We start from the raw sequence: 15515 nt of genomic DNA, 5'->3' as shown, positions 1-15515 counted from the left end.
ATCATGTTTAAAGCATATAAAAACAAACACAACTATCTAATCCCAAGCATTTTCTTAACAATAAATTGAAAGGACATTATCTTTGACCATTCCATGTGGAAATGTTTCTCCCATGATAAAGGTTTCATTTTATTTCCTTTATGTGTATTTTCTCTTTTTCTAGTAGCTCCTTACCTCTTTATATATATATAAATACATATATATAGATATAATATCTCTTCATTTATGCCTCATTATTTTTTAAATTTTTTTTTATTTTATTTGAAAGACAGAGATACAGAGAGAGGTAGAGCCAGAGAGAAAGAGAGGTCTTCCATTCTGTTGGTTCACTCCCCAAATACCACAATGGCCAGAGCTGAGCTGATCCGAAGCCAGGAGCCAGGAGCTTCTTCCAGGTCTCCCACGTGGGTGCAGGGACCCAAGGACTTGGGCCATCTTCTACTGCTTTCCCAGACTATAGCAGAGAGCTGGATCGGAAGGGGAGCAGCCAGGACTCGAACTGGAGCCCATATGGGATGTCCGCGCTGCAGGCTGGGTCTTTAACCCACTGCGTCACAGCACCAGCCCCGTGTCTCCTTATTACTATATTAATTCATTTCTGATATCTTAGGAAAATGTGGTCTCCAGATCCTTGTTGGCCTCGTGATATGTAAAATGTCCTCACTACAAGAGAGAAATGGAAATTGTTCTTGCAATGGGTAACTATAAAACATCAAATCTATTGGCATCATTTTCCCCAACTTTTTAAAACTATCTGCTATTTTTGACTACTTACATTTTAAACCTCCCCTGTTCCCAAATCCACATCTTCTGATTCTTAACTCTTTCCTTCATCCCCCTGCCGTATCCTCTGTTTACTGTTTTTCAAGGCTATATTAACAAAGAATATTGACCTCAGTTTTTCTGATTTGCATTCTTTCCTTGGCCATCAAGTAATTCCTGTCAAATTTAGTAGTCAATGCTCAGGTCTCACTACACACATTTCTGTAATGGAATTAATTTAAAAAGTAGCCACACTCTCTTCCTTTTCTGGCTCATTTTCTTCTGACCTTATTTGCTCTCACTTCTCCGTCTCTGATGGAGGCTTCTCTTCTCAATCATATCAAAGTACCCTAGAGTCTTTCTCCCTTCTTAGCTCTATTTCCTCTCCAAATGATCTAATTTATCAACACTTGTTTTTAAGTCATTGTTATGTGCCTGGAGTTGTTAATAGGTCTCATAAATGTAGCAATGAAGAAAAGACAAAAATCCATGTCCCCATAGTGCTCTTATTTTAACAGATAAAGATAAATAAGATTTGTTAAGTTCATTTTTGAAATTAGATTACTATGTTTGACTCAATATTTTAAGTTCTAAGGCGATACTCTTTCAGCACTGAAATTCAGTGCTGGACTTAATTATTTAAGGGTACATGAAAAAGCATGTAATATATTTGATGTTGTAACCACAGTTAGGGAAAGAAGCAAAATATATATAAATGGGCTTAGGGAGAATTTTTTAGAATGTGGAGTTGTTTTCTTCTCTGCTTGATTTTGATTATTTTCAACTCTTTCCATTAATATTTATAAAAGTATCGCTATAGTAGCAGTACTGTTTTTGTTATATATCTTTTTTATCCCTTTGGCATGGTAGTGTGTGGCTTAAGAAATGTTCTTGGAAATGATAGATCTTGGGGCAGGCATTTGGCACAGTGGTTAAGACGCGGCCTGGGACACCCATTCCCCATACTGAAGTGCTTGGGTTCAAGTCCTGGCTCTGCTTCCAATTCCAGTGTTCTGTTAATGCACACCCTGGGAAGCAGCAGGTTAAGGGTCATCTACTTTGGTCCTTGGCATCCATGTGAGAGACCCAAACAGAGGTCAGAGCTCCTGGTATTGGCCCAACGCAGCCCATTTATGGAGTGAATCAACCAGTGGATGGAGGATATTTCTCTCTCTCCTCACCCCTTTGCTTTTCCATTTAATAAAACTGAATAAATAATTAAAATATGAAAAATGGAATTAAAAGACAAAATTATTTGAAAAATAAAATAAAATGATAGATCAAATAATGTCAACCTTACTCCAGTTGCTTCTTGTGACACTTAGAATAAAATGAGTTTCTTACCATATATGATCTGGTTCACTCTTCAGTCTATTGCTTATCATTCTTTTCCTTGATCATTGAAATGCAGTGAAACCAACCTTCCACCAGTCCTGGGATGTGTCTATTATTTTCTAATCAAGCAAGTTCCTGTCTCAGAGATTTGGAATTCTACTAGAACATTTCTCCCACATACACATAGAGAGCTCATTTATATTGGTGCTTAAATGTCCATTTCATGGAGAAACCTACTGACTATATGATCTTTGAAACAAAACAGTACAAAGTACTCTGTTGGCTTTTATTCTCTTTATTTTTCTTTACACCGGTTATCATTATTATTTTTATGCCTGCTTATTTGATGTGTTTTGGTTATCTCCACACTAGACTGCAATCTCCATGGGGTAGGACTCTTGTTTTCTTTACCACTCATTCCCTGCAGTTGGACTATCACCTCACCCATAAAGGATGCTCAGTAAATACTTGTTGAATTCATGAATCAGTTTACAACAAGGGGATACCTAAAAACACCCAAACCTAGTTCACCAAGTTTCCTTAGTGTGGATTAAACTCACAGAGCAAGAAAGTCAAATTCAATGACTCGAATGTGACTTACATTCATCTTATTAAATGTCAATCGAACTATTTGTAAACAGCTATCAGGACTTCAAAGTTGGATCCAGTTTTTGTTTGGATTTGGTTCTTTTCTTACCCTGCAAGATAGAAAAAGGTCTATATTTTCCTTGTAATTGTCTTCTATAGAAGTCAAACTAATCTTTCCAAGAAAATTTCAGTCTCTGCAAAGGTTAGTAGTTCTTTTTTTTTTTTTTTTTTTGACAGGCAGAGTGGACAGTGAGAGAGAGAGACAGAGAGAAAGGTCTTCCTTTGCCGTTGGTTCACCCTCCAATGGCCGCCGTGGCCGGCGCACTGCAGCCAGCGTGCTGCAGCCAGCGCACAGCGCTGATCTGATGGCAGGAGCCAGGTACTTATCCTGGTCTCCCATGGGGTGCAGGGCCCAAGGACTTGAGCCATCCTCCACTGCACTCCCTGGCTACAGCAGAGAGCTGGCCTGGAAGAGGGGCAACTGGGACAGAATCCGGTACCCTGACCGGGACTAGAACCCGGTGTGATGGCGCCGCAGGTGGAGGATTAGCCTATTGAGCCGTGGCGTTGGCCAGTTAGTAGTTCTTATGATTTTGTTAAATCTCTCTCTGACATTAAAAGCCAACATCGGTTGTCATTTATCAATAATCTTTCATTATTGTGATTACAAAAACATCCATGTTATTAATTATGTGACATTTCACATTCCTATGAGGCATTTATTTCTGAGATAATTTCTATGAAATTATTTCTATGAAATAATAAGGATGACTTCATATTTGGATTATGTATTATTATTATATTTGGATTTGGACTTCTATGAATACATTCTCCTTGGAGATTTAATTGGAAGTGTCCCTTTAAGGATAAAATTAGATCTGAAGTGCCGATTGTTCATTTCTGTATATAATGATCTATCCAAGTCCAGTTTTCATGGGACATACACCTTGTGTTGACTCAAACTATCATTTATTTTGAACCAAAATAAAACAAATTTTAATGGATTATTATTTACAGAGCTCTTAACAGTGTCTCTTATTTAATCTGATATTTGGCTATTATTCTCAAAGAGAATCAGGTTGTGGTAGGGTAGCATGTCGAGAGTTTCTCTACATAAAATAGTGATTGCATTGACAACATTATTTGATGATATATCCTATAGAGTTCTTTAGTGAAAATAGCCAAATACATCTAACAGTGATATAGATAGTAAAATAATTTATTGGGAGTATCTGAAATAGGTCACAGGTGTAAAGTGAAATATGGGAACAAGACACAAAATAACAAAAAACAAAAACAGTCAGGCATCTGCAGACCACCACTCCTGGACAAGTCAAATTCCAAGTCTGTCCTCACTCCATCTGAGATTCAAATTCCATGGAGGAGTTGATTGGACTAGCCTTAATCCACTAACGCGTCATGCATTTTCTAGGGGAGGAGATGGCACCTTCATCAAGAACCACACTTTATTGTTCCAATAAGAGAAAGACAATTCACCAAAATTAGAATGGATTCTTACCCAAGAAAATCGCAGTAGAAGCTGGGAAGAAATATAACAGGCATTGGCAGAAACCATTCCCAAATGGTTGCCTAAAGGCACATCCCCTAATAAATATAGTAGCATACTCCCATCAGCTGGTTTGAAATATTGCTTCTAATAATAATCCCTCCATTTGCTTACCAATTAATCAATTGTTTATGTGATGTTATATGTGTCATAATCTATCATTTTTTTTCAGGGAAAGTGTCTTATTCATCTATTATTTCTTCAATATACTAAGTGCTCACTAAATACTATATTATATTAATTTTTAAAAGATTGTTTTTGTAATTTTACACAAAAACCATCGTGCAGAGTTTAAATGATTTCTAAGCTCACATAGCTGATAGGTTAGAGAGATGCTACTAGAACCCAGGACTACTAATTTATATAACACCAATGAAAAATGTTGTGGTATATTATGTGCTTCCAGAAGTATACTTCCAGGAGTATGATTTGCAGAATCTGTACAATATGTATTTGAGAATATTTTCTTGTTTTGGAGTCTGAAGAGTTTAAAAACTTGCTGAAGATCACAAAATTGGCAGTGATAGTGGAGTGGTGTGGTAGTCTCCTATTGTTGATATAAACCATTACTATACACTTAGTAGTCCAGAATAACACACAGTTAGTGCCTTACTGCTCCAGAGGTCAGGAGTTTGAAATGAGTTTCACTGGGGTAAAATCAAGGTGTCCATAGGGATGTATGTATTTATGGAGATTCTAGGGTGGGCTCAGTCATCTTGGCGTTTTTCTGTTCTATCGAGAAAGCCAGCAATGACCAGTGGAGTTTCTATATACAGCATCACTCTAAAAGGGACTCTCCTTTCTTTAACTTATGAAGATCCTTGTGATTACATTGGGCCCACTCAGATAATCCAGAGAAGTCTTGCTACATCAAGGTCAACTGATTATCAATCTTAATTCTATCTGCCACCTTATTTCTTCATTGTTATCAATCCAATGCATTCACTCCTTTTGGTAATTGGGACTTTGGGTAAGGAGGAACATTACTGGGAATGGGGGATTTTTCTGTGTACCAACAGTAACAAAATCTGTCTTGCTCTAAACTGAAGCTTATATGCAATATCACATACTTCTCTGAGATTAAATGTTATTTTTTCCTCACATATATTTTTAGGTATCTTTCTGGAAATATCTTTCTGGAACGTGTGTGGTCACTTTCATATCAGTGGTAACATGCAAATGTAAAAGGAACAAAAACATGACGTTGAGGCATCTGACAAAAGCTGCAGTGTATTTACATGAAGGAAAAGTAAATGCGTATTATAACCCATACACCAAAGCTTATGATGCTCTCTTTTGTCTTGAGAAGATGGAAGGGCCTTGGTAGCTCGTGGTTGAGAAAGGGACACACATACCTTTGCCTGACCTCTGTCACAGTGGCAGTTGTGAGTAGCCAGTGCAGGAACGCAGTGTAGAAAACTGTCTGCTCTTTCTCACGGGTCATGTTTTGGTGGCTTCTGCATTGCCTTTATATGATAAGGTCACGAAAGCTTATATTTTTGCTTTTCATCTTGTGTTCCATAACAATTTGTGACTAGGAAGATAATTGTGATGTCAAAGCAAATGAAGAATGACCAGCACTATAAACAAATCCGAGCCCAGAAGAAGGCCTGTGTGGGAAGACATTGCTATTTTGAGCATTTTGTTTAATGGTGACAGAAGGAAATGAAGATAATAAAATTGTTCATATGCTGGATTAACAATTTTTTCTAAAATACTGGCTTTTTAGAAGACACCTCCAATTTAGTTTCTGAGAGACAATTGAATTTTTTATTTTAAATAATGATAATAAATGGCCCATTCAAAGACAAGATGGAGGATTCACCTAGGCTACCATCAATTCTCATTTCATGACTTCCGTTGAAGAATTCAAAGCTTAATTTCTCATGTCATGATTTGCATGCAAAGTTTGTTTGAGGTGTTTACATTTCCCATATCACAATATTGTGACTAAAAATTGTGATTTCAGGGAAAGTAGGTATGGAGTTCAGAAAGCAATTTCAAATTCCATCATAATATAGCTTGGTTTTGAATTTCTAAAAAGAGAAAGATTTCATTATTAAAATGAAAGTTTAAAAATTCAAAATCAGTGTTATGTTTGTTATTCATCTAATGTTTAATGGGAATGTCCTAAGTGATAGAAACTTTTTAATGTTCTATAGAATTACCATAAATTTTTCATAAAATTTTCATAAAAACCCTTTGAGAACAGTTGACTTTTTTTTAGAAACTCTTTTTTATTTGACAGATAGAGTTAGACAGTGAGAGAGAGAAACAGAGAGAAAGGTCTTCCTTGAGTTGGTTCACCCCCCAAATGGCCGCTATGGCTGGCACCCTGTGCCGATCTGAAGCCAGGAGCCAAGTGATTCCTCCTGGTTTCTCCTGCGGGTGGATGGGCCCAAGCACTTGGGCCATCCTCCACTGCCTTCCTGGGCCACAATAGAGAGCTGGACTGGAAGAGGTGCAACCGGGACTAGAACTCAGCACCCATATGGGATGCTGGGAGGATAAACCAAGTGAGCATGGCTCCGGCCCCTGAGAACAGTTGAAATACCCGTATTTTATAGTGGTTGAAGAGGTAACCACCAGCAAAGACTACCTTATTGGGATACTATGAGAGTGTATTTATATTAACATAAATGTAAAAAGTAAACAGTGACCCAATATAAATTTGCATAATATTTGTATAATACATCTTTACTTTTACATCTCATACCCTTCTACTTACTATACCTATAGTTAAAGCAGTAATTCTACCTTTAAATGTTAAATGTTAAATAACTAATGATTTAAGAGTATATTGCTTAGATCCAAATTTTCATTGTCTTTGTTTCTTTTTAAACAAGATTTATTTATTTGTAAGTCTGAATTAGGGAGGGAGAGACTGAGAGAGACAGAAATAGAGAGACCTTCCATCTGCTGTTTCACTCCCCAATTGGCCACAACAGTGTGTTGGGCCAGACCTGTACCAGCAGCTAGGTGCTTCATTTGGGTCTCCCACATGGGTGTCAGGAGCCCAAAGAGTTGAGCCACCTTCCCCATTTTTTTCTAGGCCATTAGCAGGGAGCTGGATCAGAAGAAGAGCTGCTGGACGTGAACCTGTTCTGAAGGGTTGCCCGTGTTGCAGTAGGTGGCTTTAGCCATTTCACAAAAATACCAGCCTTGTCTTTGTATCTTTAAAAGACAGTTTTCTTGAATCCTCTAGCTTAATCTCATGAGAAATTTAAGTTAATAAAAGGTTTGAGAAGATCTCATTATTTTTTAAAGATTTATTTATTATTTATTTGATCTGAAGCCAGGAGCCAGGAGCTTCTTCCAGGTCTCCCATGTGGGTTCAGGGGCCCAAGGATTTGAGATATCTTCTACTGTTTTCCCAGGCCACAGCAGAGAGCTGGATTGGAAGAGGAGCAGCCATGACTAGAACTGGCGCCCTTATGGGATGCTGGTGCTTCAGACCAGGGCATTAATCCACTGCACCACAGCACTGGCACCAAAATATCTCATTATTAACCTTGATTTTAATTTTCTTATCTGTAAAATTGGGAAAAATTCTTAATTTTTTTCAACAATTAATAATATGTAGGTCCATATCTTGTGTTTTCCTTAGTTGTGATTCTTGGATTACGATCTCTTATCCAATATCTCAATCAAAAGTAATGAGTGATGGTTTTGAAGAGTTTCAACAGTATTTGTGTTTGGTTTCCATTTTAAACTGAGTTAAAAGTGTATGTCTGGACATTGTTGAGCCTTAGTGATTTCAAGCAATACTTTCTCACTTTTCAACCTGTATTCATTCAATAAATATGTACATTTGTTATGTGATGAAAACCCTGTTAGGTACAGCCATAATGAGTGAGCAAGATAGCCAAAGGGCTATGAAGAAATAAATAAGTAAGTCCATAAAAAGTATGCTAAGGGTAAAAATTAGTTTAAAGCTCTATAGGAATACTTACAAGTATTTTCATTTTTACAGTTTCCTGAATGAAGGGAATTATCATGATAACCAAGAGTTGAAGAGGTAGACCATGGATAAATAATAAAGTATGATGTTTAGGAGCATAGTTTCTGTTGTCAATTTTCTGGGGTTTGAATTCTGATGTACATACTTACTGCCATTGGTTGAACACTCTGTATCTTAATTTAAAAAATAAATTAGGGTGGTTATAGAGATAAGCATATTTATAAGGAAATTAATATAGATCCTGGTATATATTACATAAAACACAAAGTACTGGGTTTATCATTAATAATATTAATCTGGGGCCAGCTCTGTGGCACAATAGGTTAATCTTCTGCCTGCAGTGCCAGTTCTAGTCCTGGCTGTTCCACTTCCCAGCCAGCTCTCTGCTGTGGCCTGGGAAAGCAGTAGAAGATGGCCCTAGTGCTTGGGGCCCTGCACCCACATGGGAGACCTAGAGGAAGCTCCTGGTTCCTGGCTTAGGATCGGCTCAACTCCAGCCATTGCAGCCAATTGGGGTAGTGAACCAGCAGATGGAAGACCTCTCTCTCCCTCTCACTGTCCGTAATTCTCTCTCTCAAATAAATAAATACATAAAATCTTAAAAAAATAATATTAATCTTATAAATGGGAAGATCATGAACAGTTTGTTAGAATCAATAGAAGGAGCAATAGTAGTTTTGTTGAAGTGTATGATGTCGCTCCCCCTCTTCGTGGAGGAACGACACAGGACGCTGCGCTGTTCTTTTGTCTGCTCGGCCCTCCCCGGATTTGCTGCTGGTTCTTCCCGGGTTGGCTACCGTCCCTTCCACCTCCGTGGAAGGGCGGTTCCCCCTGCCACTTTCCCCACTTCCACGGGGGAGCGGCACACTGCCGGCCGGCTCTCTCGGGGGCTGCACAGTTGTTCCTTCAGATAGATGTTCCTGGTGCATGTTGTCTCTCTCCTCCTTTATAGTCCTCTTCCACCAATCCCAACTCTGCTACCCACACGCCGAGTACGCTGCTCTCCTCCAATCAGGAGCAGGTCCTGCTGTTTATTGGTTGAACTGGAGGCAGCTGTGTAGAAGCTGTTTCCTCCTCTCCCAGCATATTGTGGGAGAGCAGATGTATAGAATAAGTCTTAATTCCAGTAACTTAGTCTAGTCCCAGTTGCTCCCCACAGTATGATATTGTTTGTAACCTGTGTGGTAAGAAGTCATACTCCTGAGATTAGCAAGGACCTACGCATAAAGTGCCTTATATGAATCCTGAATGATTTGTAACTTTTTTCAAGTTGTACCAGAAGACAAATGAAGGGCTATAAGAATATGATGCAGTGAAACCCACATTATAGAAAAAACCCTCTGGTCACTGCATGGAGAAACAACTGGATACAGGATTGGTTGAGCCAGAGACCAGTATGAAGTCCTTTGGGGCTCTGCTGAGGGATGACAGTGCCTTAGGCTGAGCTAGTGCCACTGGGATATTGAGAGGTATTAAACACAACAAGGTAAAAACAGGTTTGGTAATTGATAAGGTGTGAAGGATGAAAGTGAGGAACAAATTAGGGATGGCATTCAGGATTCTGACTGAAGCAAGTAACTGATAGGCAGCATTAAACATCGAAAAAGGACAGACTGGAAAAGATACCAATAATGGGAAGTTAGGTTGGGAGACACAGATCTTGGAAGCCATCGCAGCCAAGTGGTGATGTCTAGTGGGCAATCCTGTAGATTGGACCTGATTCATAACCACCTGCAAGAACTAATTTAGAAGAAATATTAATAAAAATGAGCAAATGCCAAAACGTTTTCTTTTTCACTATAGAAAACAAAATGACCAGCTCAAGACTGCATGTAGCCATCTCAGGGGAGAGCTCTGGCCTAGAGATTTATTGGTTGCCAATGTGCTAGCTCATTAAAGGCATTTGAATACAAAAATTTCAGAAGAATATGCCATGAAAGAAGAAAGATAGTCAAAGGTGACTGAAGGGCTAGAGTAACTACATTTTGAAAAAGTGCCTCCATTCGGGGAGGCAGGCCCAACTTCCAGTAAAAGCAGCCTCACTCAGGGGAAACCAAAACTTACAACAGAACAGCTCATTAGCGTTCACCATATAAGGAAATCCCCTGGTCTGAACCAATCAGAAACAATCGCACTCGATCAGGAAATACCAGAGGTGACCCTAGCCAATCTACTGTTACTCTGCACCCCTCGATGACATGACCCTGCTTTAAAATAGGCTCCCCCGAGACATGCTCAGGGCCTTCCTCTGCCCTCCGCTGCGCGGTTGGTTAGACGGGGTCCCTGTCCCAGCTAGTACTTACGAAATAAACCTTGCTTTTGCATTTCCGTGTGTTCGAGTCTCTGGCGGCGTTTGGGGATCCAACATCTGGGCACAACAGTGACATCATGGAGACCATCTCAAAAGAAAGGCATCCTGCAAAGAAATAATAGAAGGAAGAAGAGGCGTGAGGGATCATGATCATCAGAGACCCCACAGACACAAAAGTCAAGGAAAGAGCATTTGGGATTTATGGATAGTGGTGAATTAAACCTGTGATTATACAGTGGATTAAAATTATGACTTTGCAAAAATTAATGAAAAGAAAAGGGAGGGAAGGTGAAGACTTGGAGAATGAGGGTGGGAAGTATGGTTATCTTCTTAGAACTGTACCTATGGGGGCTGCCGCTGGGTCATAGTAGGTATAGATGCTGCCTGCAGTGTGGGCATCCCCTTTGGGCACCGGTTTGAGTCCTGGCTGCTTCACTTTTGATCCAGTTCTCTGCTATAGCCTAAGCAAAAAGAAAGAGGAATATCTTGGTGAGCCCTATTTCTGTTTATATATTATTGAACAGAAATACATCACTTAGCCACTCCTAACAGTAAGATAAACTTTCTAGTCTCCTAATTATAAGTGGGCAAACAAGAAGAGAGTAGAATCCAGGCATTGTATCAGTCAATCTACACTATCTGCCTGAAGTTTCTTTATTCAGAAGCAAACATACAAGCTGGATATGATGAATACAGAAATGAATAAAAAAGACAATAAGCAGTAGCTCATGACGCTAGATATAACTGAGCACTTACAGTGAGGTCAGAGAGTTATCTCCAGAAATATCCATTTGACATACAGATTGTACTTTGTACTCCTGGGACAGAGTGGGATTAGTGAGAATTAGTGAGAGCTACCTTTGGCATGAACTGGTAGTCATACTGAGGTAAGCCTTTTGCAAAACCCTGGTATTATGTCTGTTTGAATTTGCCACTAAGCACTACTCCAAATGGATAGCAATAGGAACCTAGTGCTATTTGGAAAAAATCTGGAGAAATGGTATAATGGGAATCCCATGAGTATTTAAGGAACACAAAGGTGCTCCTTGCAAAGCTTAAATCTCTTGGCTCCTTTCCCACTGCTTCTTCCTCCCAGTTGGAACCATAGAAAAGATGCTTCAAATGATTTTGTATCCTATAACTGACAACAGCTGCTACCTACCACAAGCACAACCATTTGTTTGGCTAAATAAATGTGTGACCACAGGGAAATCACTGTGGCAAATTTACTGACATTGCCATGGTGTTCCAGTAATAAACTTGGGAATCAACTTATCTTATGATACAGATGGCTGCAGTAGGATTATGCCACTGTGGGCTCTTGGAAATGAATTATCCAACCAACTGGTTTGGATTCTAAAGTGATACTGAGTTACTCATGATAATTGACTATAACTTAATGAGCATATTATCCTGTTACACTTAGTCTAGCAAAACCTCTAAATAATTTCTCAAGTAATTTAGGGTTCAGGCTTAATTGCAGTACTATTTCTCTCAGGGGATTTTGCAAGGCAACGGCCCCACTATTTCATGACTTTTAAACTTGGTCAAACCTGCTTTTCCTGAACCTCAGTGTAGCAATTTGTTTCCCTTGTCAAATTATAGTCATTCATTTACTAGTGTTTAATTTTCAATTTATTTATTTCATCAAAGGAACTGAGTACCACATAGGTTCTTATATTTACAGTTATTCCCTTGGTACCCAAATGAGATAAAACCATATGAAACAAGTCACATACAAGTAAAAAGAGATCTCTCTTTTCATTTTAACTTATTCATTCAACATGTTTTTAATTCATTGGTTTAGAAATGAGTTTCAACCTACTATCTATATGACAAATACAATGTATATGAATGTATAAGGGAAAATCTAGGATGTTAATAATGTCTTATTTGTATTTCTGGCATATCTCAATGGTGAGGTAATCAATATTATTTTCCAAAATCTAAATCTATTTTGCAGTTTTGCAAATATTCATCCAGTAGGGATGTGATTAGATAAATGTATGGTTATGGATGATAGATATAAAACAAGTCAGGTATTATATATTCTGGAATTTTTTATCTGCCCTCAATGAGCCTATCAGAAATCATTTATATTTCTCAGATTTCAGTGATAACAAAACTACCACAACCACTTAAAAAGTGTACTTTTAATGAAGTATCTAATTAATTTAGCATTCTTAACAAAGAAAAATGTTGTTATTTTCAAAAAAGAGATATTTAAGTTAATAAATAAAATCTGGTTAAACCACAAAGAGAAAACACAAGTGTAGTAGAGAAGTAACAATAGATTTAAAAGGAGCTTTGTTTCTATCACTAACTAGCAATGCAAATGTATGAAAGCATGGTAGATCTCTGTAAAAAGAGGCAAGAATCAAGATCGAAGTCGGCGAACTCAAAAGGCTTCCATAGCCTTGGCAACTCATGACTAGAGCCTAGGGAGATTACTGATGCCATAAACAAGAGTGTCAAATTGTTAAGTCAACAACAGGAGTCACTGTGTACTTATTTCTCATGTGGGATCTGTCCTTAGTGTGTTGTCCAATGTGAAGTAATGCTATAACTAGTACTGAAACAGTATTTTACACTTTGTGTTTCTGTGTGGGTGCAAACTGATGAAATCTTTACTTAATATATACTGAATTGATCTTCTGTATATAAAGATAATTGAAAATGCATCTTGATGTGAATAGAATGGGAGAGGGAGTGGGAGATGGGAGAGGTGTGAGTGTGGGGGGGAGCCATTGTAATCCATTAACTGTACTTTGAAAATTTATATTTACTAAATAAAAAATTAAAAAAAGAGGCAAGAATCATTGTGGTACAGAAATGTCTCAGAGACGACCCTGGATAATGGTTAAAGAGGACACAAGTGTTGCAAATAGCAAGTAGAAGACACAGACAACATAAATTGAAATAATTTAAGTATGTAACCTGAGTAAATATTCATTTTTCAACTCATTAGTTGGTTAACAATGATGACATTTTTCTGCAAGTTGCAAGAATAGACCCTTCAAATTAGACATTGCATTTTGCTAAATAATAATAATAATATAATTAGCATAAGTGTAACCTTATGACTTAACACAAAAACCTGATTGTCCAGTAAAAGTAACACAACATCAGAAGTTTTTACCCAGTACCCAGCTTTGCTATAACATCAGGGACATAAGGAACCAAGAAGAACAGGCACAATATGGGGAGGTCTCAGACACTGAGGGTAGATCTAAATCTTTTCATTCTTCATTAGAATCAGACATATGCCTCACACAGTGGGGGCTTTCAGGTCATTAATATAAGCTATAGTGATATAGAATACATGACATTCTTTGGGTAGTTGTGATTCACTGAACCATAGCTTCTAGGTTGGTTCACCACAAGCAATTCTAAATCAGTGACATCTTAATAAGAATTTTTCAAAGAGAAGTATCCTTTTATTAACTACCATCACTCTTATTTACCAGGAGATCCAGTTATCATAATCGGAAGGATATTAGACAAGACTATCTTTTTTCTTTTTCAAAGTATTCCTAATAATTGAGAGAGAGAGAGAGAGAGAGAGAGAGAGAAATTAATCAAGGAAGGCTGCTTTAACTATTCTTTTCCAACATAAATAATGCAGACTTTCAGACATTTATCCCCAAAAGTAGCATAACTTTTTTGTTATAAATTGATGGGGGCCACCTCTGTGGCGTAGTGGGTAAAGCTGCCACCTGTAGTGCCGGCATCCCATATGGGCACCAGTTCGAGTCCCAGCTGTGCCACTTCTGATCCACTCTCTGTTATAGCCTGGGAAAGCAGTGGAAGATGCCGCAAGTGCTTGGACCCCTGCACCCGCGTGGGAGACCTGGAAGAAGCTCTCGGCTCCTATTGCAGCTCTGGCCATTGTGGCCATCTGGGGAGTGAACCAGTGGATGAAAGACCTCTCTCTTTCTCTCTCTTTGCCTCTGCCTCTCTGTAACTCTTTCAAATAAATAAATAAATCTTTTAAAAAATTGTGGATGAATTTCACACTCAGTTTGACTTGAGGGTTAGTTAAATAATGCTACCTATAATCTCTCAGTCCTTTTATAAGAGAACTTAGTATCATAAGGAAATTAATACTGTAAGAAAATTCCTGGACAAGTTACATAAGATAAAAAAATATTCTATGTGCTTCATGGGTTAAGAGAACTTTTATTATACAGGTTGAACAATCAGATACACAGCCATATTATATCAACAGGTGGAGTTTTCAAAATACTCATGAAAATTGCATATTACAAAAAACTTACATGAGATTTCAAAAAAGCCATGAAAATAAATTTATCTTCTAAAACAAAAGACTTAAATGTGTTTATTTTATTTGCTTAAAAGGCAGAGCAATGGAGACAGATAAATATAGAGAAAGACAGATATTTACCATCTGCTGGCCATCTCCACAAATTTGCATGCAAAAGACGAGGCTGAGAGAAGCCAAAACCGGATCTGGGAATTCAGTCCGGGCAGGGGCTCAACCATGTGACCAACACGTAGCTGTTTTTCAGGTTGTGAGTCAGCAGCAAGCTGGAATCGGGAGAGGAACTCAAAACTGGGCCCTCTGGTGTGGGACATCCCTAAATCTTCTTAACCACTACACGAAAAGGCCACCGAGGAACTTACATTTTAATTCCATGTTCCACTAACGTTTTTAATATCCTCACATATGCTTGCAATAAACATTAGCTTCATTTTCTTTTTTCAAAGCAGTATTTGCTTCTTTTGCATGGATTTGCAGAGATATGCATTAAACTGTCATGTCAAGAGCTTGAAATGATCTGAATTTACCTTATTCACAAGACAACACACTTAAACAGTCATGAGTTTCATAGGTACCAGAATAAATATTTGAGATCTCTAGCTCAGGGGCAAATGACAGTGTAGGGGCCCGTATTATGGCACAATAGGATAAGCTGCCACTTGAGATGTAGATGCTATATTGACATCTGATATCAGTGTGCCAGTTTGAG

At 38.2% G+C, this 15515-nt stretch overlaps 1 pseudogene; it reads right to left on the bottom strand.

Annotated features, from left to right (window-relative positions):
- LOC127485806 (eukaryotic translation initiation factor 3 subunit H pseudogene) overlaps window positions 1-15120 on the bottom strand; it is a 50729-nt pseudogene extending 35609 nt beyond the window's left edge.
- Between the last annotated feature and the right edge of the window lie 395 nt (window positions 15121-15515).

Source organism: Oryctolagus cuniculus, chromosome 1 (assembly GCF_051225735.1).
Source record: "Oryctolagus cuniculus isolate XC-2025 breed Fujian yellow rabbit chromosome 1, ASM5122573v1, whole genome shotgun sequence".
In the NCBI taxonomy this organism is placed as follows: domain Eukaryota; kingdom Metazoa; phylum Chordata; class Mammalia; order Lagomorpha; family Leporidae; genus Oryctolagus; species Oryctolagus cuniculus.
Note: the sequence above shows the minus strand (reverse complement) of the source record. Positions and strands in the feature narration are given on the sequence as shown.